Source organism: Carassius carassius, chromosome 24, assembly GCF_963082965.1.
Source record: "Carassius carassius chromosome 24, fCarCar2.1, whole genome shotgun sequence".
Taxonomy (NCBI): domain Eukaryota; kingdom Metazoa; phylum Chordata; class Actinopteri; order Cypriniformes; family Cyprinidae; genus Carassius; species Carassius carassius.
Window position 1 is genome coordinate 10,634,096 of NC_081778.1, and position 27,125 is coordinate 10,661,220.

The following is a 27,125-nucleotide window of genomic DNA, read 5'->3' on the forward strand; positions in this document are numbered from 1 at the left end:
TTGCGTTCAGCTGTTCTGTTGCATGTGGAATGTCAATGTTCACTGTCTGCAGTTAGGGTTGGGAATCGTTTTCGGTTCCGGTTCCACCTAATGGTTCCTGTTCTGATTTCGGTTCCATTAAAATCATTAAACAATTATTAAGAAATAGTGGTAAGGAAAAATGCACAATACTCAACTACTCAATGGTCAATACTTTTTATTACTTACTGTCAACTTAATTTAAAGGTTGGCAATGTCAAAATGCATCATATATTACAGTGTAAAGATCTTCATAAGTAGGGTGGGGTATTTTTAGAAATGTTCCGGTTCGGCTTCTGGTTCCATTTAAATGATCTATTATTATGTTTTTTTTTTACTATTTTACCTTCACTGAATGTAGCGTTGCTGGAAGGTAGTAAGTAATGTTGAGTAATGTTAGTCCATCAATCAGCATGTGTTTCAAAGTTGATGTTTTTTACACTATCAATAACGTTTTAGTCCCTTGAGGGCTGAGACACTTGTTAATTTCCCTTAATTAATGAAATATAAACGGTTAAACTTAAACATATACTGTATACACACTCTCCATAAAGTCCCTATTTTACAAATAATAATGCAGTCAGGAGATGGTGTGATGCAATGAGTGGTTTCCACATTTTTAAACATTTAAAATGCATTAAAATAAATATTTTCTATCACTTTGTTTATCACTCTTGAAATGACATGTACACTAAATAATCTAACCCTCATACTTGCATAACAATAGCAGTCTATTTATTTAGTGGTCCAAGTTGAAGCCAGTATGTATATTAATGACAATATGGGACAAATATAATGTAATTTATAGTGACGGCAGATGCAGTCAGTTAGATGTACAGTCAGACAAAACGATGTGCAGTTATCAAAGGCGCAAGTGCACATACAGCAATTAAAGACGCGACAGCGCAATGAGTCTGTGGAATGCGCGTTATTGGAATCAATGTGCTCAGTAATTAAAGAGGCAGGGAGGTGTCTGTTATTTGGTTCGTGACATCTTTTACGGAAACGCCGAATAATTTTCAAAGAACAAAACCGGTTCTGAATAAGAACTGGTTTTCGGTTCCCATCCCTATCTGCAGTATCTTGCTGGTAATATTTATTTCATATAAAATGTCATACCATGTAATGAAACTGCACAGGAATGGATACGTTTTAATTTTGGTCGTAATGCCTCTCGCTTCACATCTGGCTCTGACACCACAAGCGCCTGTCAGGGCATCATCCTCTGCTATTGATAGAAGAGCATCATAAACATCTCCTAAATGGTGACGGATAGGTTTGAGTGCTTCAATCCTGCTTTCCCATCTAGTATTGCTGAGAGGCTTAACTGTAAGGCCACTGTCACCTATGTGCCGTTTTAACACCTGACAGCGAGAAGTGGAAGCGGCGAAAAAGTTGTAGAGTAAAGAATTCCACAGCCTGCAGGCAGCACGATGCCGCATCATTCACCACTAAGTTAAGAGAGTGAGCACTGCACGGGATATAGAATGCTCTTGGATATATGTCCTGCACTCTCTTTTGGACACCACTGTGTTTCCCCCGCATATTTGATCCGTTGTCGTATCCTTGACCTCTCATATCCATTATGTCAATCCCTAGATTGCCAAGTTTCTTAACCACGACATCTGTCATGCCAGCACCGGTGGAATCCGTTAAATGCGCGAATTCTAAAAAAATGTTCCTTAACCCTCACACAACTTTCCAGTGCTGTCACAAAGCGCACAACAACTTTCATCTGTTCCGTTCTACTCGCATCAGGTGTGCAGTCTTAGATTAACGAAAAGTATTTGGCTGATTTGAGCATTTTGAGAATTTCCTGCTGAATCTGAGATGCAAGCATTCCTATGATTTCATTGTGAATCTCTTTGCCCAAATAATGAACATGAGTTTCCTTAGACTGTATTCTTCTGATGTGCTCTGCCATAACACTATCAAACAGTCCAATCGTCTCTACAAGTTTCAAGAAATTTCCGTTGTTATGTTCATATAAATGATCTGTGCTGCCACGGAATGCCATGTTTTGCATCGCCATCACTCTCACAATGCTCACCAAACGTTCCAACACCTGCTGCCAGTGTAATGTTTCACATAATATTTTACGCTGATTTTGCGCATCAATTGTGTTTTGAGTGGCCAACCTTGTGTCCAACTCTTTCCATTAATGGAAACACTCCAGATGTTCATTTGACTTCTCGTGTGAATTCAGTATGCTGGAGAGATTTTTCCAGTCTTTAACACTGTCTTTAGCCAGAGCAGATTTTCTCTCACTTTCAGAAAAAAGTTTACAACAAAAGCAAAACGTTGCGTCCTTTCTAATCGAATAAACCAGCCATGGTCTGTCTAGTTTCTCCCCGTTAGCTAATGTTCGACTGTAATGAGCCTCTGAAAATCTCCTGCTCCAACTGTCTTTTGGGAAAATAATTCCTTTGGTTTGATGTGGCCCTCCCTGTACCAAAGTGTCTTTAAGTCCAGGATTTATTATTGCTGGCCATTTGCCGGGATCGTGACATATTTCCTTACCTTCTGATGGTAATATTTCTCCCTGCTGTTCCGTCTGTCCCTCATCAGATGAGCTAGTTATGGCTAAGCTGATAATTGTAACCTAATGTAAAACAAACAAATAAATTAACAATTCTCTCTCTCTCTCTTTCCGCCCTGGCTGAGCTGCCGCTCTAGGCGGCTGCCTAGTTCGCCTATAGGCACGCGCCGGCCCTGTAAGCAGCTCCGCTCGAGTCTGCGCATGTGGCTGTAGAGTGCTCTATTAATGCGAGCCCTCTTATAAAGAAAAAAAGAAAAAGAAAAAAAAAATTCCCTGCTCAGTTAAACTACATTTTAAGACTGCAAAGCATACCATCATATGCAGGGTTCCCCAGCATCAGGGTAGGTATTATATATAATAACAAAAAAGGGGTAATTTACCCAGTCTAAAGTGCTGGAAAATTAAATGTCTTTGGAAGTGCTTGGATTTACTCGAGGGCTTAAGAACCCTGGTGTACCTTTCTCTGAACAACAGAGGGCGTGTTCGACTCACCAGCACTGTGCAAATGTCACACCCAGGGGCTGGCTATGCTTTAACTAAGCCACACCCCTTCTCAACTTCCACCTCGAGGAGGTCCCCAAACCCGACCCAATGGCCAAACAACACGAGAACAAGTAAGTGATAAAACAATCTTTATTTAAATATCTAAAAATAGCTTGGGGAATAGGGAAAGGGCAATTAAAACTAAACTCTGACTCGGCCCTCCAGATGGGCTATGGCCGGGAAGAGGTCAGGGAGCAAGGGGGCCACGGGGATCCGGGGCGTGGGACTCGGGCCCCGGCCTGAGTCTTAGGTATCCGTAGCGCCCTCCTTCTTCCTCCTCTTCGCTGAATACAGCTCACGGTAAGTACTGGTTCACACAGTTCGTTCTCGAGGTGCTCACTCTCTTTCTCTTCCTCCACAGGCAACGGGCTCTTTCTCTTTCTCCACAGGCAACGGCTGGGACACACAGGCACAGTTAATTCAGCTTGGTTTTGCTCTCACCTCTTCGCTGATTACAGCTCACAGTAAGTACTGGTTCACACAGTTCGTTCCTTGGGTGCTCACTCGCTTTCTCTTTCTCCACAGGCAACGGCTGGGACACACAGGCACAGTTAGTTCAGCTTGGTTTTGCTCTCACCTCTTCGCTGATTACAGCTCACAGTAAGTACTGGTTCACACAGTTCGTTCCTTGGGTGCTCACTCGCTTTCTCTTTCTCCACAGGCAGCGGCGTAAGTGCAGGTTTCCTCAGTCTCTCCTCGTGTTACCCACTCTCTCTCCTTTTCTCTCCACAGGTATCAACTTGGGCACAATAGCACAGTTAGTTTGCTTTGAATGGCTCTCACCTCTTCGCTGGACACAGCGTACTGTAAGTACAGGGTTCGCTCTATTCCTCCTCGTGTTATTCACTCTCTCTCTCCTTTTCTCTCCACAGGTATCAACTTGGGCACAATAGCACAGTTAGTTTGCTTTGAATGGCTCTCACCTCTGGGCTGGACACAGCGTACTGTAAGTACAGGGTTCGCTCTATTCCTCCTCGTGTTATTCACCTCTCTCTCCTTTTCTCTCCACAGGTATCAACTTGGGCACAATAGCACAGTTAGTTTGCTTTAAATGGCTCTCACCTCTGGGCTGGACACAGCGTACTGTAAGTACAGGGTTCGCTCTATTCCTCCTCGTGTTATTCCCTCTCTCTCCTTTTCTCTCCACAGATATCAACTTGGGCACAATAGCACCGTTAGTTTGCTTTGAATGGCTCTCACCTCTGGGCTGAACACAGCGCACTGTAAGTACAGGTTTCCTCTGTTTCTCCTTGTGTTACTCACTCTCTTTCCTTTCCTCTCCACAGGTATCAACTTGGACACAAAACACAGTTACTCTGCTTTGGATGGCTTTCACCTCTGGGCTGGACACAGCGTACCGTGCTATCTCCGGAGATCTGAAGCACGCTCACAACATATACTGTACTGAACTAGGCTAGGACCAGCAATCTCCTTGTCCTCCCACGCCGAAGTGCGTGAAGGCGGGGGTTTATCTGACAGGACACACGGCAATACACAGCAGCCCACAGCAATATACAGCACCACGTCAAAATTATAGGTTTTCACAGCACGAAGACTCACCCACCACACTCAGTGTACGGAAAGGACACCCGTCTTCCTTCACTTCGCTTGGTTCGGATCTGGCGATGGAATATGCGGCCTAGCTAGTGATGTCGTCGTTGTGACTACTTCAATAAGTATTCCTTCGGCTCTCCCACCACACTATATTAGGGGTAGGGCCGCCCTCCTCCTCCTGGAGAGATCTACACAACGCCAGGTCAATATACAGGGCACTTTCGACTGGCTCTTAGTACTCACATCAATGCCACTTCCAATCCCCTTTTTCACGTCGTCTCAGTTCGCCGTATAATCTGTTCACTTCTCAACCTTTAAGGTTCGCGATGTCTTCACAATCATACAATTCCAGCCTGAGGGAGAGAGAGAGTTAGACAGCTACCAGCAGCGTACCAAGACGGGCACAACCCAGTGCTTCACACACACCAAAAAGAGCTTTCCAGACTGGGAAATAACTTGGCCTTAAGTACTGCCTTGTCCAGCGTATCCTCCAATCACCAACCGCTGTCCCTAACTAGGCACAGGTGCATCGAATTCCCTGATTTTCCTTCTTACGGCGCTACCGGAAGTTCCGGTGTTCTGTTTTTCCGGTCCGGGCGGAAACGCTTCCGGGCGGAACCAAACTTCCCGAATTTTGGTTCCGCCCCTAAAGATCGTCACCTTGTGACATCCTCCCCCGCCAATCCGTTCTAGTCCCTAGAACGTCCTCGGGCTGTCCACTCCCCATAGCGGGCAGGGGGTCGGCCTCGGTTCTCTCGCTGGGATCGTCTCACTGGTGAATCGGGCTCAGCTTGTTCAGGGGCTGCTTCTGGTTCTCTCGGGGCGATCGGGGGTGGTGCCACCACGGGTCTCCCTGGTACCACAGCCCAACCTTCAATCCAGGGGGCCGCTGGTACAGGTTCCGTGGGGACTTCTTCCACGGCTTCAGGGTAGTTAGGGCATGGGCGAATCATGTTCCGGTGCACCACACGGTCGGGGCCTGACTTCCCTTCTGGCCGGATGGTATAGACCGGCTGCCCCGGCCTCTGCTGCCGGCAGACTACATAAGGGGTGGCCTCCCAACGGTCACTCAGTTTCCCCTTCCCCTGCCGCCGATTATCTCTCACCAACACCCTCTCTCCTGGCAGTAGAGGGGCTTCTCTAGCAGTCCGATCATACAACCGCTTACTTTTCTCTCCTGCCGTCTGTATCCTTTTCGACACCTGCTCGTAGGCGAAATGCAAGCGCTGGTGATGGCGCCCCACCCACTCCGTTACACTTGCTTCCTCTTGGTCGGCTATCACTCCTAGGACCAGGTCAGTAGGCATTCGTATGTGTCTGCCAAACATCAGGTAAGTGGGAGCGTAACCCGTAGTACTATGTATACTGTTGTTATAGGCCTGTAGGAGGTTTGGCAAGGCACTCACCCAATCGTCCTGCCGTTGTTGGTCCAAGGTCCCCAGCAGCCCCAATAGGGTCTGATTGAATCTCTCACAGCCGCCGTTCCCCTGAGGATGATACGAAGTGGTGTGAGTTTTCGTGCAACCGTACAACTGGCATAGTTCTCTAATTACCCTGGACTCAAAGTTGGCTCCTTGATCGGAGTGCAGAAACTCCGGGCATCCGAACGTCTGGAAGACGGCCCGCCATAAAACTGTAGCGGTGGTGGTTGCAGTCTGGTCGAGGGTGGGGATAGCCCAAGCGTACTTTGTGAACAAATCCGTTATTACCAAGATGTTCTGGTAGCGATCTCGTGGTCGGCCCAGTGTCAAGAAGTCCATAGCCATGATATGAAGGGGGGCCTTCGCATGGATGGGTACCATTGGCGCTCGGACCTCCCGTCTGGACTTAAACAATATGCATCTCGGGCAAGCTTGAATTAGGGCGTGCACCGATGCCTCTAGCCCGGGCCAAAAGAAGAATCTCCTAAGCAGGGACACGGTCCTCTCCTGTCCCTGATGCCCCAACTGGTTGTGGTACGCCGAAACTAAAGCCGTTACCTCATCTGCGGGTACCACGATCTGGCGTACTTCTTCGCCCAACTTCGGGTCACTGACCCTTCTGCACAAAACGCCATCTCTCAGCTCCAGCCTGTCCCATTGCCCCAGCAGCCTCCTCCCAGTATCCGTCTGGGCTAACCTCTCCGCTGGCGTCAGCCGTCGGCCCTGTTCCAGCCATTCTCTTACCAGCCGCACATCTTGATCCCTGGCCTGTCTCTCCCTCCACCGACGGGGATCCCATCCCCAGTTCTCAGGCACGGCCTCTTGTCTGCTGCCTGGTGCCTCTACTGCTCCTACCATATAGCCCTCCTCCGGGCTGGCCCCTCCGGGGCTTTCCGCTTCGGGCAGCCTTGAGAGGACGTCCGCGTTCGTGTGTTCACGCCCTGGTCGGTACTGTAGTTGATAGTCAAAGTTGGCCAGTTGGGCCACCCACCGCTGCTCCACGGCTCCCAGCTTCGCCGTCTGTAAGTGTACTAATGGGTTATTGTCTGTAATGATCGTCACCTTGGCACCCCAGAGGTAGTCTTTAAATTTCTCACTTAGGGCCCACTTCAACGCCAGCAGCTCCAATTTGAAAGAACTATAGTTCGCATCGTTCCTCTCGGCTGGGTGGAGGCTCCGGCTGGCGTACGCGATGACCCTCTCAACTCCGTCCTGCCGTTGAGCCAACACCGCTCCCAGCCCGAGATTGCTGGCATCTGTATACAAAAGGAATGGTTTTGTGAAATCTGCGTATGCCAAGATAGGGGCCTGTAGCAGCTCCTGCTTCAATGTCTGGAACGCCGACTCACAATTTGCATCCCAGTCTACGTTGGGCGACCCCCGGCCCCGGTTACGACCTGTGCCAACCAGCAACTGATTAAGGGGTTTAGCAATTTTTGAAAAGTCCTTTATGAAACGCCTATAGTATCCCACAAATCCTAAAAAGGATCGCACTTGCCTCACTGTCCTCGGGGCCTTCCAGTCCTTCACGGCCGATACCTTTCCAGGATCTACGGACACTCCAGCCGCACTGACCACGTGGCCCAGAAAGTTGACTTCTCTCCGTAGTAAGTGACACTTATTGGGCTGTAGTTTCAATCCGTACTTCTCCATGGCCCGAAAGACTTCCTCGAGGTGCCTCAGGTGTGAATCAAAATCTGGGGAGTAGACAATCACATCATCCAGGTAAACTAATACTGACTCCATTAACTGACCTCCCAAGCACCGCTGCATCAGCCGCTGGAAGGTGGCCGGAGCGTTACAGAGCCCGAAAGGCATCCGGTCCCATTCAAATAGTCCAAACGGGGTTGTAAAGGCAGTCTTCTCCCGGTCTGCTTCGGCCACCTGCACCTGCCAGTAGCCACTGGCCAAATCTAGGGTAGAGTACCATGCCGACTGCGTGAGGCTGGCAAGCGAATCTTCGACCCGTGGCAAAGGGAAAGCGTCTTTCTTAGTCACGAGGTTCAGCTTACGGTAGTCCACGCAGAATCTCCAAGCCCCCGTCTTCTTTTGCACCAGCACTATGGGGGCCGCCCACGGGCTGCTGCTTTCCCTAACAACTCCTTGCTTCAGCATGCCTTGCAGGAGTGTACGTACCTCGGTATACAAAGTGGGCGGAATTGGGCGATACCTCTCCCGGCTGGGCCCTGCATCCCCGGTAGGTATATGATGTTGTACCACCTGGGTGCATCCGTAGTCTTCGTCGTGGGTGGCGAACACATGCTGCCATCTCCGAAGGAGGGCCTGTAACTTCTGTGTCTGTGCTTGCTCTAAATCCTCCCCTTGTAACGACTCACCCGCCAGGTGGCTCGGCACACTCCTCTCCATACCACCCCATGGGGTGTCTACTTGTGTCAGGGCCACCTCGATGACAGTGGGGCACACCTGACGAAAACTAATATCCCTCTCTTCCCTTACTTGGTGGGATGTAACCGTTGTCAGACGGGCTAATCGTTGGTGCCGATGTAGTTGCACCGCGTATGGATGTACATTCCGTATCCTCACGGGGACTCTCCCCCGCCGGACCGTCGATAATCCTCGTGCCACTTCCACTTGTGGACAATCCACATGGGGCTCCACCAGCACCCACTCTTCTGGGCCCGCTCTTCGGGGCGGTACTCGCGCCCACACAACAGCCTCACTTTTTGCGGGGACAGACAAAGCAAAACGACACATCACTCTTCCTACCTCTTCCTGTTCCCTGCGGACTTGGCTCATTTGCACCCTTCGACAGTCAGCTACCACACACTCCCACTTGGGCCTCTCTGCAGGTGGTATCTTCGATACGGGCCTAGCCCGAAATAGCTCTTCCCAGCAATCAGCGAGGACATTCATGCCCAACAGGGCTCGATGTGCACCCAGACAATGGTCTTGCACGATAATCACACCTTTCTGGGGGACCATCACTCCGTGAACCTCTAGGTCCGTCAATCGGTAGCCAATATATGGGATGTCGAGGCCGTTTGCGCCCTTCAGAGTAAGCCAGGGGGCCTCCGCCCCTGGTGCCCCTTGTTTCCCAAACACTTCTTCGGATAAACTCTCAGCAAACAACGTCACTTGGGAGCCTGTGTCTACCAGGCATTGAATCTCCTTGCCGCACACTCTCACCTTCGCCACGGGGCTACGCCCAATCATCTGGCTCCTAGAGCCATATCCTCTTCCAGGGTCTTCTCGAGGGGTCCCGGCCACACGACCCACAGTGGCCGGCCGACCTAAAAACCCCCTTCTGACGCCCTGCGGGGCCCACACTGACGGCTATAGTGACCTGGTTTGCCACAGCGGTTACAGATGGGTCGCCCTTGCTCGTCCCATTCGAAACGGGGCCGGTTAAAGTGGTTCGGGCGCCTGAACGGCTCTCGGCCTCCCTCTGAGTACACTCGGTCTCGGGGCGCCGGCCGTGGTTCCTCCCGCGCCCGTCCTTGGCGCAATTCTCCTACGAGGGCTTTAGACAGTTCAGACATCTGATCGCGGACATCTTTCAAAAGTTCAGCCTTCAGTGCTTGCTTCCAGTCAGGGCCTCCGGGTTGTGCTGGTGCTACTTCACTGACAACCGCACACACTGGGGAACCACTCACCTCAGTCTCATCACCTTCCAGGGCCAGTGCCTCTTTCTTCAGATCTTCGAACGTAAGACCCGGGTCCCTTCGAAACTGGATACGTAGGCTCTGTCTCACCGGACCCTCCTTCAACCCCAGAAGAAACTGGTCCCGCAATAGAGTCTCTCCATCTCCCAACCCGTGGTCCCGACGGGTCTGTAGTCGGGCGAATTGCTCTCGCAACCTCAGGGCGAAAGCTCTAATCGGTTGGCGGGGGCCCTGCTTACAATTGAAGAACTGGGAGCGAAGGACAGCTACGGGGGTGTGGTCACCATACTGTTCAGTGAGGAACTGGAACACGGTTTGGGCGTTGGCTCTAACGGCTTCGGGGGCGGCATGCACCTCTCGCCGCGCTTCTCCATCCAGGGAGTTTAACACAAATTGAAGCCGCTGGGCTGCACTAAGGCCCTGTAGGTCGGCCAAGTACTCTAGTTGAGCCTTCCATTCAGACAATCGTACCTCGGATTCTGTCCCCCCATATTTTTGAATCCAGGGGCTCCCCATAAAAACGGGCATGGCACGGGGTTGGGCTGAAAGCCCCGCGTTGTCGGTCATTGGACGACCTTGGTTACTCAACTCGAGGTGGAAACCCTGCCGACTACGCCAAATCTGTCACACCCAGGGGCTGGCTATGCTTTAACTAAGCCACACCCCTTCTCAACTTCCACCTCGAGGAGGTCCCCAAACCCGACCCAATGGCCAAACAACACGAGAACAAGTAAGTGATAAAACAATCTTTATTTAAATATCTAAAAATAGCTTGGGGAATAGGGAAAGGGCAATTAAAACTAAACTCTGACTCGGCCCTCCAGATGGGCTATGGCCGGGAAGAGGTCAGGGAGCAAGGGGGCCACGGGGATCCGGGGCGTGGGACTCGGGCCCCGGCCTGAGTCTTAGGTATCCGTAGCGCCCTCCTTCTTCCTCCTCTTCGCTGAATACAGCTCACGGTAAGTACTGGTTCACACAGTTCGTTCTCGAGGTGCTCACTCTCTTTCTCTTCCTCCACAGGCAACGGGCTCTTTCTCTTTCTCCACAGGCAACGGCTGGGACACACAGGCACAGTTAATTCAGCTTGGTTTTGCTCTCACCTCTTCGCTGATTACAGCTCACAGTAAGTACTGGTTCACACAGTTCGTTCCTTGGGTGCTCACTCGCTTTCTCTTTCTCCACAGGCAACGGCTGGGACACACAGGCACAGTTAGTTCAGCTTGGTTTTGCTCTCACCTCTTCGCTGATTACAGCTCACAGTAAGTACTGGTTCACACAGTTCGTTCCTTGGGTGCTCACTCGCTTTCTCTTTCTCCACAGGCAGCGGCGTAAGTGCAGGTTTCCTCAGTCTCTCCTCGTGTTACCCACTCTCTCTCCTTTTCTCTCCACAGGTATCAACTTGGGCACAATAGCACAGTTAGTTTGCTTTGAATGGCTCTCACCTCTTCGCTGGACACAGCGTACTGTAAGTACAGGGTTCGCTCTATTCCTCCTCGTGTTATTCACTCTCTCTCTCCTTTTCTCTCCACAGGTATCAACTTGGGCACAATAGCACAGTTAGTTTGCTTTGAATGGCTCTCACCTCTGGGCTGGACACAGCGTACTGTAAGTACAGGGTTCGCTCTATTCCTCCTCGTGTTATTCACCTCTCTCTCCTTTTCTCTCCACAGGTATCAACTTGGGCACAATAGCACAGTTAGTTTGCTTTAAATGGCTCTCACCTCTGGGCTGGACACAGCGTACTGTAAGTACAGGGTTCGCTCTATTCCTCCTCGTGTTATTCCCTCTCTCTCCTTTTCTCTCCACAGATATCAACTTGGGCACAATAGCACCGTTAGTTTGCTTTGAATGGCTCTCACCTCTGGGCTGAACACAGCGCACTGTAAGTACAGGTTTCCTCTGTTTCTCCTTGTGTTACTCACTCTCTTTCCTTTCCTCTCCACAGGTATCAACTTGGACACAAAACACAGTTACTCTGCTTTGGATGGCTTTCACCTCTGGGCTGGACACAGCGTACCGTGCTATCTCCGGAGATCTGAAGCACGCTCACAACATATACTGTACTGAACTAGGCTAGGACCAGCAATCTCCTTGTCCTCCCACGCCGAAGTGCGTGAAGGCGGGGGTTTATCTGACAGGACACACGGCAATACACAGCAGCCCACAGCAATATACAGCACCACGTCAAAATTATAGGTTTTCACAGCACGAAGACTCACCCACCACACTCAGTGTACGGAAAGGACACCCGTCTTCCTTCACTTCGCTTGGTTCGGATCTGGCGATGGAATATGCGGCCTAGCTAGTGATGTCGTCGTTGTGACTACTTCAATAAGTATTCCTTCGGCTCTCCCACCACACTATATTAGGGGTAGGGCCGCCCTCCTCCTCCTGGAGAGATCTACACAACGCCAGGTCAATATACAGGGCACTTTCGACTGGCTCTTAGTACTCACATCAATGCCACTTCCAATCCCCTTTTTCACGTCGTCTCAGTTCGCCGTATAATCTGTTCACTTCTCAACCTTTAAGGTTCGCGATGTCTTCACAATCATACAATTCCAGCCTGAGGGAGAGAGAGAGTTAGACAGCTACCAGCAGCGTACCAAGACGGGCACAACCCAGTGCTTCACACACACCAAAAAGAGCTTTCCAGACTGGGAAATAACTTGGCCTTAAGTACTGCCTTGTCCAGCGTATCCTCCAATCACCAACCGCTGTCCCTAACTAGGCACAGGTGCATCGAATTCCCTGATTTTCCTTCTTACGGCGCTACCGGAAGTTCCGGTGTTCTGTTTTTCCGGTCCGGGCGGAAACGCTTCCGGGCGGAACCAAACTTCCCGAATTTTGGTTCCGCCCCTAAAGATCGTCACCTTGTGACACAAACCAATTGCAATCTGACTGGAGCAGTGCATACCGGGTAGTATATTGTCCGACTACTGCCCTGACGCACATGACCATCACGTGTGGCATCAAGTATCGTGAGAGTGTTCGAGAGCAGCCGGCTGATTCAGCCTGCAGTTTCTCCAGAGTGACAGCTGGAGCGCTGACGACGACACAGCTGTTCACGATTGGCCAGACTCACCACATGACTACGATCACGTGTGTTTCGGGGTTTATTCAACATTTCAGTTCCAATAATGGCCACAAATCTGCGTTTAGAACGGTAAAAGCTTTTAATGTAGTCAGCTGTTGTATTGAGTCACGTCATCATCCTACACCGATTAAAGCGTATATACCCCTCTGTATTAGCAAAAAAAATAATAAATAAGGCATATGATCATGTGACCTTTGTTCTTGAAATATATGGCACCGTATTAAGCAGTGTAGAGTATCTCTGCTCACAAAATGTTCTGAAACGCCTGAGTATTTGACAATTCTACATTTTATTTACTTCATAGGGATAAGTGTGTGATTATAGACATGTGTGTTCTCATGAACCGATTATGGACAGCCTTCTGAAGCAGACTAATGGTCTATAGCTGATCTACAGCTAAATATAGAAGCGTTGGTTATAACCAGTGGATATTTTGTACTACGTACATTTAATAATAATAAAATATGACACTGACCACATGGGAAGAGGAAACTGAGGAGGAGAATGAGAAGAATGAGGAGGAGGAGGAGAAGAATGAGGAGGAGGATGAGAAGAATGAGGAGGAGGATGAGAAGGAGATGAAGAATGAAGAGGAGGATGAGAAGGATGAGGAGGAGGATGATAAGAATGAGGAGGAGGATGAGAAGAAGGAAATGGGGAAGGAGATGGAGGATGAGAAGAATGGGAAGAAGAATGAGGAGGAGGATGAGAAGAATGAAATGGAGAAGGAGATGGAGGAAGAAAAGAATGAGGAGGCGAATGAGAAGGAATGGAGAGGAAGGAGAATGAGAAGAACGAGGAAGGAACTGCTGTTTTCTCCAGCTGGAGAGAAAACCCTCGCTGCTTTGTAAAAAAAAAAAAACCCCGGGGGCTGCTGTTTAATGGAGATGGAGAAGTCAAAGTTGAATGAGAACGCGATACCTGAGGGGGCCGCTGTTATCCCTCAAGCGAGGGACGAACTCCCCCCCTGCTACTTAAATGGAGGTGGAGAAGTAGAATGTGGAGGAGAATAAAAATAAAATAAATTAAAAATAAATTAAAAGGGGCTGCTGTTTTCTCCTGCTGGGAGATCACCCCTTGCCGCGATACCTGAGGGGGCCGCTGTTATCCCTCAAGCGAGGGACGAACTCCCCCACAGAAGAAAGGGAAAGAGAACACCCTTTGCTGCTTTGGCTGCAGGGGACTGCTGTTCATCCTTCAGCAGAGGATGAACACCCCTGCTACTTAAATGGAGACAGAGAAGGTAAAGTTGAATGGAGAAAAAAAAATTAAAGGAAAACGGGCTGCTGTTTTCTCTTGCGGAAGATCACCCCTTGCTGCGATACCTGAGGGGGCCGCTGTTATCCCTCAAGCGAGGGACGAACTCCCCCTCAGAAGAAAGGGACCTGCTGTTCTCTCCAGCTGGAGAGAACACCCTTTGCTGCTATAGCTGCAGGGGACTGCTGTTCATCCTTCAGCAGAGGTTGAACACCCCTGCTACTTAAAATAAGAGAGGACTTGCTATTCTCTCCCTCGCTTTTTAGAGGGGAGAACACCCCTCTCCTACCATAGGCTGCATTTAGAACATCTCTATAACATTGTCTTTCTCTTTTGCAGGAAGGAAACAAAGAAACGCTACTCTCCTACCACTCATATCAAGCTCAGGGACATGCTGCTCGTTCGCGGTTCTCCCGCTGGAGAAAAATACCCTTCGCTGCTATTACCAGCTACCTTAATTATAGAGAGGCCCGCTATTTTCTGCCTCTTTAGAAGGGAGAATACCCCTTCACTAGCCAGTAGGCTACATTAAGGAAAAATCAATAACACTATCTTTTCTCTTTGCAGGATTGGAACAAGGTTGGTTTTGTGGGGTTCTTCTTCAGGCCGTAATACCTCTTATTATGTTCTCGGGGTTAATGTTAAAGTTCTTGTATGTTCAGTTATTCTGGGAGCAAGAACCCCCCTAAGGAACCATACCGCCAAAGATAAATTGTGTTCGATAAACTCAAGTAAACTTGCCAAAGTGGTTCCTGTCTGAACTATATCAGGGTAATGTCTCGATTCTCAAAAAATGTGTAGCCTAAGTAAATGCGTTTTTGCATCTTAATAGATTGTTATTTGATCAATAAATGGTGATGGGCAAAGCAGACTAATAGTGTAATCTATGAACATAACTACACTTGAACACCTGAACTACACTTTTTATTTTGGGTGTCATGCCATAAAATATTTTTAATACAACTGACTTTGCATTTAATAACAGTATTGTTAGTTAATAATTATATCACTTTCATTTGACAGAGAGTAGGGTAAAGAAAATTTACATTATCAAATACCATTTTCTTTCAGTCTATCCAGAGTTCAGGCACTCTGAAAAACTCCCATTATAATCACTGAAGCTGTTTACTCTGTGAAATGAATATCTTACTTTCGTACGTACATCTGCGTGTGGGGTGGTGTTGGCGCAGTAAATAAGACACATGCCTTTGGTGTGAGAGACCCGGGTTAGAATCCACTGTGAGACACCAATGTGTCCCTGAGCAAGACACTTAACCCCTAGTTGCTCTAGAGTAATGCGACCTCCGATATATATAGCAATTGTAAGTCGCTTTGGATAAAAGCGTCAGCTAAATGAATAAATGTAAGTGTAATCTGCAATTTTTGTGTCAGTGAACAAAACTGCATTTCAGCAATGACGCATCTGAACGTCTCTGATTGGCTATTGCATTCATAAGCTCAACAGAATTGTGTTTGATTGGTTATAATGCTGCACAAATGCGTCTGTCTCTGGCTCAGTACCAGCCAAAGCGCGAATGCAAATTTGAATTTAGCAGCTGACACTAAAGTGAACGATCTAATCATACCAGTGTGATTGTATCAAATATATTATTCGGCTATTTTTTTGTCTTCTGGAAGCTGCATTCAAAATACGCTTGGCTCAGAAATCACTTTGAATTGGGCATGACGTCTCTGATTACAGGCAAGTAACCCCTATCCATATAGTTAGTACATGTAGTTAATTAATATTACTCAGTACTTAAATGTATAATTACTAGGGGTGTAACGATACGCGTATTCGTATTGAACCGTTCGGTACGAGGCTTTCGGTTCGGTACGCGGTACGCATTATGGACCGAACGGTTCGTTGGACTAATTAATTATATTTGGAAAAAAAAAAATTGTGAAATATAATGATATGCGTTCAACAAGGTAGCCCAATAACCCAAACGACGTAACAGGCAATGCCCCTGACACCCCCGAAGAATCGCCAGGAAAGCTGTGTCATGGAGACATATCTCCATTCAAGGAACAACAGACTATGATAGAGCTCCCGCTAAAAGTTTTTAAAACTCCGCCTACGCCATAGCGCAGCGCAAATCGCGTTGTATCTGAAGGGCAACGCTGAACCCAGCGGCAAGCGCCGCGCATACCGCGTCCTGTGTGAAAGGCCCACTCTGTAGTGGAAAACGTAGGTTTTAAGAACATGCTTAATGTAATTGAGCCCCGTTACAATATTCCTTCACGAGCCCATTTCAGACAGACCGTAATTCCTGCTTTGTTCCAAAAAACATAAGCCCTATAGAGAACCAATTGAGTAAAAACACACTCAATATAAAGAGTTATAGAGTTCCATATAAAAAGTTACATCTTTGTATTTGTTCATAACTACTACAATAATATAACATTTTCATTTTTTTATAAGGAGCTGTTTTTGTTTTATACAGTATGCTGCTAAGAAAACACTATAGAAGATGGGTAAAGAAAAGCTCCATCATTGTTCAATGTAAAAAAAAAAAACATACTTTGTTAGTTTTAATAAATAAAACATTTTTTAAAAATCAAGGAAATTTATCTGCCAATTTTTTCTTTTTGCTGTATCTAAAACGTACCGAACCGTACCGAACCGAACCGTGACACCAGTGTATCGTATCGAACTGAACCGTGAATTTTGTGAACCGTTACACCCCTAATAATTACACTATAACAAGGACATCTTATAATAAAGTGTAAAAATGATAAAAAATAAACTAAAACAATTACATAAACTGATATTTATAAAGGATTTACTTTTTAAAAACTGCAAAAAAAGAAATAACTGCAAAAATAAATAAAAATCATTGCATTCCTTTAATAAGACTTGGTAACACTTTATAACACCTTTCATTAATAAATAATTAACAAATATTACCTTAACAAATCATATATATATATATATATATATATATATATATATATATATATATATATATATATATATATATATATATATATATATATGGTAACAGTTTAGAATAGGTAACACCTATTAGTTGCTTATTAGCATGCATATTACTAGATTATTAGCCATGTATTAGTGCTAATTAAGAACACATTAATGCCTAATTCTACTTGACCTTATTCTACATTAATAGTTAACAAGTGTTACCTATTCTAAAGTGTTACTATATATACACTACCAAGCATCCAATTGCGGGGAAAGTTGTGCTGAATGAGATTTATAAAATGCAAAATAAACACAACCAAAAGCACGCTTTCCCAAAGGTATAAAGAATCAAACCAAAGTTCTAAGTGCTTCAAGTGGTTTTCACAATTACAGATATCACTTTAGGCCAGTTTAGCCAGTTTCCCTTTTTCCTTTTACACAGATAGCCACACAGTAAAAAATAAATAAATAAATAAATAAATAAACAAATAAAAAAATAAATCAAACAAAGTACAAAGAAACTGAATTTGAGCACTTAACCCCCAGATAGACAACGGTAGTGGCTTATAATGCTTTCTAAAGGAAGAATAACCATAAAAGTATAATCAAAGATACATTCTCATAATCACTTACATCTATTGACTATTCAAACATACACATTTCTCATTGTAAATTCTGTACATCTCAACATTGTTATTACTACTGTCTTCTCCAAGGACAGGTTATTAATGAATACAAATTAACATTGACATCAAAACAGTATATGACTACTGAACCATTTCCCCTGAGTGTACATATATATTTATCAAAATTAAATGAAATAAATGTTACTCACTCTGTGGCGCATTGCGTCGCATTAAAAATTCACACAGCTGTCATCTCACATGCACCTTCACGCGCCTTCGTTCTCCCCTCTAGTATTATTTTATTAAAGGACAAAAGAGTTTAGTTTACTTTCCATTTCACTTCACAATGCAATGGACTAACAACTTCTTTCGCAAAGCTTATTTTCCTATGTGGTGCTGGTACTGGGGTTGGTCGTGGACAAGGTTGAAAGGTGAGACCGATGGACCCTTTTTGAACCCCGCATTCGTCTGGTTCCACCAAATATGTGGTTCCTTGAACATCCTTCACCACGTAGACCTGTGGTGCCCATACATCCTGAATTTTATTTCTCCCTGCCGGATGGTGCCTCAAGTAAACTTGCTGTCCAACAGCGATCTCAGGGCAATACACCTCACTCTCATGCTGTTCTGTCCGTTCCGCTGCTTTCCTTTCTGCATACTCTCTCGCTCTAGCATGAGCGTCCTGGAGTTGCTCCCTGTGCACAGTCAGCCAGTTGATTTCCATACCCTCCTCAGACTCCCGTCCCAACAAAGCATCAACCGGAAGGTACGGTTGTGTACCAAACAACATATAATAGGGGGAGTATCCCGTGGAGGAGTGGGGTGTCACGTTATAAGCATATACTAATTCCGGTAAGTGCTCAGGCCATTTCTTCTTCTTGTGTGTGTGTGGGGGGGGGGGGGGGGTAGCAAACGCAACAGGTCATGTAGAGTGCGGTTAAACTGCTCACAGTGGGGATTCCCTTGTGGATGATATGGGGTGGTCCTCGATTTTCACACCCCATACAACCTGCAAAGTTCCGCAATGACCTCGCTCTCAAAGTTTCTCCTCTGGTCAGAGTGCAGTCTCTGTGGCACCCCATATTTGAGAAACCACTCTTTCAGGAGCACCTTAGCGGTGGTATCTGCCTTCTGGTCCTGTGTGGGGAATGCTTGACAAAACTTAGTGAAAACGTCCGTCACCACCAGCGTTTTCTCGACCATCAGAGGCAGGCTCCAGAGTGGTAAAATCAACAGCTACCACTTCCAGTGGTTGGGAAGCCCGAAAAGGGGTCCAGGAAGCCCGAATCTTAGGCTGCGGCAACTTAGCAAGCACACAGCGATGACAATTCTTAACCCAGGTGTCTACAGCTCCATGCATCCCTACCCAATAGCATCTTGGCTTGAGCAGGCTCAGTGTTCTCTCAATTCCCTGGTGTCCCATTTGATCATGGACACTCCGTAGCACTGGTTCAGCCAAGCAAGTGGGAAGCAACAGCTGTTGAAGCTCGCCCAGGAATGCATCATTTACTACATGATACATTATTCCTTCCTCTTCCTTCAGCTTACCCCATTGTTTAAGCAATGACCACACTTGTCGGGGCAGTCCCCTTCTCTCAAGGGCTGTGGGCTTGCTTTGGGCACGCCAAAACTGCTTTAGTAGTTTCAGGAAATGATCCGCATCTTGAAGACGACAATGCTCCTCCTTGGTATACCCAGGTAACGTCGGAGTGTTTCCAAGGGCAGAGTCTGGGCTGACATTCCCCTGTGTCAGCTCTCCTAATGCTGGTCCAAACACTGTAAGATCTGGGTCTATGGCGGTTCCCTTATGCAGCTCACTACAAATGGCCACACAACCATCATACTCGGTATATTCTGCCACCACCTCCACCTCATCCAACCCCGGCCTCCGGGAGAGTGCATCTGCTGCTGTATTGCAACGACCTGGTCGGTAGCAGATCTCAAAATTAAATACAGCTAGTTGGGCCGCCCACCGCTGCTCCACTGCTCCCAGCTTTGCCGTGTTAAGGTGACAGAGTGGATTGCTGTCCATGAGAACAGTGAACCGAGACCCCAGCAGATAGCCCCTGAACTTTTCTACTACCGCCCACTTTAAGGCCAGGAGTTCCAGTTTCATGCTGCTGTAAAAAAAAAAAAAAAAAAAAAAAATCTAAATTACGGCCTATGCTCTCAATGTCAAATGCAGAAATGTTAATCCATGCATTTATGACCTCAAGGTTAGATTATTGTAATGCTTTATTGGGTGGTTGTTCTGCACGCTTAGTAAACAAACTACAGCTAGTCCAAAATGCAGCAGCAAGAGTTCTTACTAGAACCAGGAAGTATGACCATATTAGCCCGGTCCTGTCAACACTGCACTGGCTCCCTATCAAGCATCGTATAGATTTTAAAATATTGCTTATTACTTATAAAGCCCTGAATGGTTTAGCACCTCAGTATTTGAATGAGCTCCTTTTACATTATAATCCTCTACGTCCGCTACGTTCTCAAAACTCAGGCAATTTGATAATACCTAGAATATCAAAATGAACTGCAGGCGGCAGATCCTTTTCCTATTTGGCACCTAAACTCTGGAATAACCTACCTAACATTGTTCGGGAGGCAGACACACTCTTGCAGTTTAAATCTAGATTAAAGACCCATCTCTTTAACCTGGAATACACATAACATATTAATATGCTTTTATTATCCAAATCCGTTAAAGGATTTTTAGGCTGCATTAATTAGGTAAACCGGAACCGGAAACACTTCCTATAACACCCTATGTACTTGCTACATCATTAGAAGAATGGCATCTACACTAATATTTGTCTCTTTCTCTCTTGTTCCGAGGTCACCGTGGCCACCAGATCCAGTCTGTGTCCAGATCAGAGGGTCACTGCAGTCACCCGGATCCAGTACGTATCCAGACCAGATGCTGGATCAGCACCTAGAAAGGACCTCTACATCCCTGAAAGAGAGCGGAGACCAGGACAACTAGAGCCCCAGATACAGATCCCCTGTAAAGACCTTGTCTCAGAGGAGCACCAGGACAAGGCCACAGGAAACAGATGATTCTTCTGCACAATCTGACTTTGCTGCAGCCTGGAATTGAACTACTGGTTTCGTCTGGTCAGAGGAGAACTGGCCCCCCAACTGAGCCTGGTTTCTCCCAAGGTTTTTTTCTCCATTCTGTCACCGATGGAGTTTCGGTTCCTTGCCGCTGTCGCCTCTGGCTTGCTTAGTTGGGGACACTTCATCTACAGCGATATCGTTGACTTGATTGCAAATAAATGCACAGACACTATTTAACTGAACAGAGATGACATAACTGAATCCAATGATGAACTGTCTTTAACAATCATTTTTGCATTATTGACACTGTTTTCCTAATGAATGTTGTTCAGTTGCTTTGACGCAATGTATTTTGTTTAAAGCGCTATATAAATAAAGGTGACTTTGACTTTGACTGTAGTTGCGGTCATTGCGTTCGGCACCTCTCAGCCTCCTACTTGCATAGGCAATTACTTTCTTCCTACCATCCTGAAGCTGGTAAAGGACAGCACCCAGGCCCAAATTACTGGCATCTGTCTCTAACACGAATGGAAGGGAGAAGTCGGCATATCCCAGTACTGGAGCACAGGTCAGCTCCTTCTTGAGATGCTCAAATGCCTGCTGGCATTCCGATGTCCAAGAGCCTTGAAATAACTTGTCACATTGAGACCCACTGCCCTTTTTGGTGCACAAATTCACAACGTCATACAAAGGTCCGGCCACCTTGGAGAAACCTGCGATAAATCGGCGGTAATAACTGCAAAATCCCAAAAAGAATCGCAGTTCCTTCACTGTGCTAGGCACTGGCCACTGCACTACCGCACTGATCTTGTCGGGGTCAGGACCTACCCCTTGAGCCGACACTTGGTGTCCAAGAAATCTTACCTCTGCTTGGAGAAAGTGGCATTTTTCCACTTTGATCTTCAACCCTGATTCCCTCAGCCGACAGAGCACCCTTTCAAGTCTAGACAGGTATGTCTCGAATGTACTTAAATAGACCAAAAGGTCGTCCAAGTAGACAAGAACCATCTGGAACACCAAATCACCCATTACAGCCTGCATGAGTCTCTGAAATGTTGCCGGTGCGTTACAGAGACCGAACGGCATCCGCACATATTCATACAGTCCGAATGGTGTGACAAAGGCAGTCTCATACTGATCTTTCTCGTGCATCGCAACTTGGTGATAGCCACTTGCTAGATCTATGGTTGAGAATACTTGAGCATTACACAGTGCATCTAGACTCTCGGCAGGGGAAATGCATCCCGCTGGGTCTTTGAGTTCAGTTTCCAGTAGTCAACGCACAGCCGCAGACTCCCGTCAGTTTTCCTGACTAGGAACACCGGGGCTGCATATGGGCTTGAGCTTTCCTTTATAACCCCCTTCTTTAACCATCCCAGTAATGTGCTCTCTCACCTCCTCTAACTGGGAGGTATACACCTGTACGCTTGAGCGACAGGAACGTCATCGGTAACGGGAATCTCATGTTTCACCCGATCAGTGTACCCCCAGATCCTCATCACACACTGCGAAAACATCCGCATACTCCCTAAACAATGTTCACAATTCTGCCTGCTGTACTGGAGTCCCACCCATTTGTACCTTGTCCAAGGGACATTGTGGATCACCTTGGGTCTCCGTCATTGACCTCACACTGACAGTGACTTCCTCATGATCTCTAGAAACCCGTCGGAATGCTACATCACAAGCCCCACTGTCCACCTGATGACCCCTGGACAGTACCCCAAGCCTGGCTTTTGATGGTCGCCACACATCTTCCGGTGCCAGATTCAGAACCCATACCGGAAACACCCGTCGTTCAACTGACAGCACCGTGGGCACAAGAACCAAACCCCCTGGCAGGGGCATTGCCCCAGGTCCAAGCATGATCAGGCTGCTGGCACACGCGTTTTACCTCTTCCATAAAAAACTCTCGAACTGTAGAGTTTGCTCTGGTCAGGGTTTCCCCATGCACCTTACTAATCAGCAACCACTTTGAGGTGCGGTGCATATCCCTATCTTCCCCATGTAAGTGTTCTTTAAAAAAACTGCCAGAGTGCTTACGTTGCTGCCCATGTCCAAAAGACACTTGACACTTTTCCCCCCTATGCTAATCTCATCCTCAGGGCATTGGCCCACTGCCCTTTCCAAAAACCGCTCCTTAGTCAGTGGGCTGTTTCTTGAGCCATTGACACCCCCTCTCATTGCTCGACTCTGCGCAATGGAGGGACCCTGTTTTCCGGCACCATTGTTTCTCCAGAGGCCGACACCTGACCTTCCTGATTAAGCCCGGCTGTACACTGGCGAGCCATATGTCCCACAGCCTCACACCTCAAGCAAATTCTAGACGGAGTATGGAGTCTCTTACCCCTTCCACAAACTGATCCCTTAGTGCTATCTGAACATTCGGCACTGCATTAAGCGACTGTTGGAGTGCGGCATTTAACATTGTCGACAAAGCATGTGAAAACTCACGGAGATCTTCTCCCTCTACCTGTTTCCTGGCATAAAAGGCGTGTAACAGCTGAGGAGTTGTATGCTTCTCACGGAATGCGACCCTCAAATACGCAAACAGCTCTCGAGGCTGTGCATGGTATTAACTGTGCTCAGCCCAGCAAACGTTGACATCACCTGATCGTGTCTCCTCCCCAGCTCCTGTATTTGTGACTGGAGTTGTGAGAATGCATTACCTCCCTCACCATTGTTAGCCCTGGTAGCAGCGCCAGCCCCTGGGCGATCCTCCCCCCAGGTGGCTCCCTCTTCAGAAACATCTGCCTCCATAACCTTATGCCTCAGATACAAAGGGCCTCAGTCTCTGTAAAGTTCACACACAAACAAAGTCTATGGCCGCTCTCTCGTTCCAACTGGTCCTGGCTCCCTGTTTTCTTGCAGTCTTTCCCGCCTCTGTGCCCGGCTCTCCCTCTCCTTCGTAAAAGCTGACCGTCCTTCCACCACTACCGTTGTCTATCTTCCCACACAGACTAACAGTTGACTCAAAGAAAAGAAAAAAAAACAATCCACCCAAAAGGAAACCAACAGAAGGAACGAACCCCACTCCTGGTACCAAAAAGATGTGGCCATGTGAATGTGTACACTATTAAAAGAAACTCAAACACTACCAAGCATCTAAATGTTTTTTTTTTATTTCCAACTGCGTATGCAGAAGACATGGCATTAATACTATTGGCTTCCAATTGCGGGGAAAGTTGTGCTGAATGAGATTTATAAAATGCAAAATAAACACAACCAAAAGCAAGCTTTCCCAAAGGTATAAAGAAACAAACCAAAGTTCTAAGTGCTTCAAGTGGTTTTCACAATTACAGATATCACTTTAGGCCAGTTTAGCCAGTTTCCCTTTTTCCTTTTACACAGATAGCCACACAGTAAAAAATAAATAAATAAACAAATTAAAAAATAAATCAAACAAAGTACAAAGAAATGTGAGGACTTAACTCCCAGATAGACAATGGTAGTGGCTTATAATGCTTTCTAAAGGAAGAATAACCATAAAAGTATAATCAAAGATACATTCTCATAATCACTTACATCTATTGACTATTCAAACATACACATTTCACATTGTAAATTCTGTACATCTCAATTAACATTGTTATTACTACTGTCTTCTCCAAAGGACAGGTTATTAATGAATACAAATTAACATTGACATCAAAACAGTATACGACTATTGAACCATTTCCCCTGAGTGTACATATATATTTATCAAAATTAAATGAAATAAATGTTACTCTGTGGCGCATTGCGTCGCATTAAAAATTCACACAGCTGTCATCTCACATGCACCTTCACGCGCCTTCGTTCTCCCCTCTAGTATTATTTTATTAAAGGACAAAAGAGTTTAGTTTACTTTCCATTTCACTTCACAACATAAATAGCATGTCCTAAACTTAACGTTTCTATAAAATATCGCTCACGCTCAATCTCTGTGGCCTGCGCAATTTCTCTACGCATATATTTCTCACCCACAGAGAAATATCAAATCAGTGTGACCGTAAACTGCTCCACACTGCCCAGCGACTGGACCAATCAAGTACTATCATGTACTATCAAGCCTCTACAACTGATCCAGAATACAGCAGTGAGGGTTGTCTTCAATAAGCCAAAAAAAAGCTCACTTTACTCCTCTCCTCATCAGATTACATTGCTTACCAGTAGCCGCTCTCATCATATTCAAAGTACTGATGCTTGCCTACAAGACGACCACTGGTACGGCACCAATATACCTAAACTCACTAGTTCAAACTTATGCGCCCTCCAGAAGCTTGCGTTCTGCAAGTGAACGGCACCTTGTGCCATCCCAAAGAGGTTCAAAATCACTCTCATGGACCTTATCCTGGACTGTGCCCAGCTGGTGGAATGACCACCCAATCTCAATTCGAACATCATTTTCAAAAAACATCTAAAGACTATATTTTTCGCCAGCACTTAACCAACTAATACTAGCACTTACCTTTTCTTTTCTTGTCTATCAAATTAAAAAAAAAAAAAAAAACTGTCTACGTGTTCTGTGCTAGACTAACTGAAACTTGTCATGGCACTTGTATACTGTTGTTGTTCTCTTGTTGGTCTGACTGCTTCTATTGTTCTCATTTGTAAGTTGCTTTGGATAAAAGCGTCTACTAAATGATTAAATGTAAATGTATATGTATATGTATATGTACTGTATATGTACATGAAAATAGATGGAACAAAAACTTGAGTGTCAAGTCATTGACCCAGATCTGTTTATCTAACATGTTCTTTTTTATATGTATAATAATCAGGTAGATTTCATTAAAAAAAAAGTCATTAAAATAGTACAAACTGTTTTTCAAGTATTTTCATTCACAGTTTGATGTACACTGAGTGAAGGCAATCAAATCTTGCTGAAGCATGCAGTAGACAACATGGAAAAGCACAGTGCTTCCCACCACAGGGACCAATTTGAAGCCTGTGCAACATCCGCTACCACACACACACACACACACACACACACACACACACACACACACACACACACACACACATGCCAAAGCTCATCTCTGACAGGAGGGACTCTTTCAGGGGGTTTCTCAGGGGACCAGCACAAGTGTCTGCCTCCTATGACTTTGACAGTTACTGAGCAGTGGGTCTGGGAAAAAGTGGCCTTCATTAGTCTGACAGCATCTTTTAAAATGAGCTTATTGTTTATGTTATTACGTGATGTATTTGAAGCCATACTATTCCTTCCTTTTAATGGATGTTAACATAGCCATAGATGTAAGAGTTGTGTCTTTAGTAGGTCAGTGCTGGAAAAAGAATCTGTAACACTTTACAATAAGGTTCAACATTAGTTAGCTACTTAACATGCACTAAGAATGAACAACACTTCTACAGCATTTACTATTGCTTTATTCAAATCTAAATTTGTGCTTGTTAAAGGAGCTATGTGAAGGTTTTTACTTAAAAAAAATCTTTAAGATAGAGTTTTCATTCGTACATGTATGAGCCAACCATGATGTAAAACAAAGAATGAAACCTCGACTGTCCAACACGGTTGCCTCTATCAGCCTGTAGGCTCAATTGTGTGTGGAGGAGTCAGGCCCGAATTGGCGCGAAAATTCACAAAATGTGACGTCATGCGCGTTCTCGTCTACTTGGGCTTACAACCGTACGGCACGCCAGCCATTATAGTAAGCAGCGGCAATAGTGTTTTCAAATGGACTCTGCGGATGGAAAGAAACGACCAGCCTCCAGCACAATTCAGACACCCACGGACACTCCTCGTAAGTAAAAAAAAGAGAGTGCGCACTGAGAACGAGCATGAGACTGGCTGCAGTTCCTCTAACGGCCACTGGTGTCAGTAACGGTTAGAAATTTCAGAACCTACGCATAGCTCCTTTAACATAGTTAACAATGAACGACTGTATTTTCATTGACTAACATTAACAAAGATGAATAAATACTGTAGTAAATATGTTGCCTAATTGTAAAGTGTAAATAATGTTGTGCTTCTCAAGATGCTACTTTTGGTTGTAGTTGGAGTATTTTCTGACCAAACCCAATAAGTGCACAGTAAGTGCATTATATAAAATTACTAATTTTAATGTTAGTACATAATAGTTAAAGACACTTAAAATGTGTGTCCACTATTATAACAACTGTTATTATTAAGCCTAATAATAACATCTGGGAAGGCCACGACATGGGAAGTCGTGGCCTAATGGTTAGAGAGTCGGACTCCCAATCGAAAGGTTGTGAGTTCGAGTCCCGGGCCGGCAGGAATTGTGGGTGGGGGGAGTGCATGTACAGTTCTCTCTCCACCTTCAATACCATGACTTAGGTGCCCTTGAGCAAGGCATCGAACCCCCAACTACTCCCCGGGCGCCGCAGCATAAATGGCTGCCCACTGGGTGTCTAAAGAGAGAGAACTTCTTGTTAGTTACTTGTCATGCAAGGTATACGACCATCAAGGCAACTCAATCCTGCTCATCTCACAGCTCCTGAAT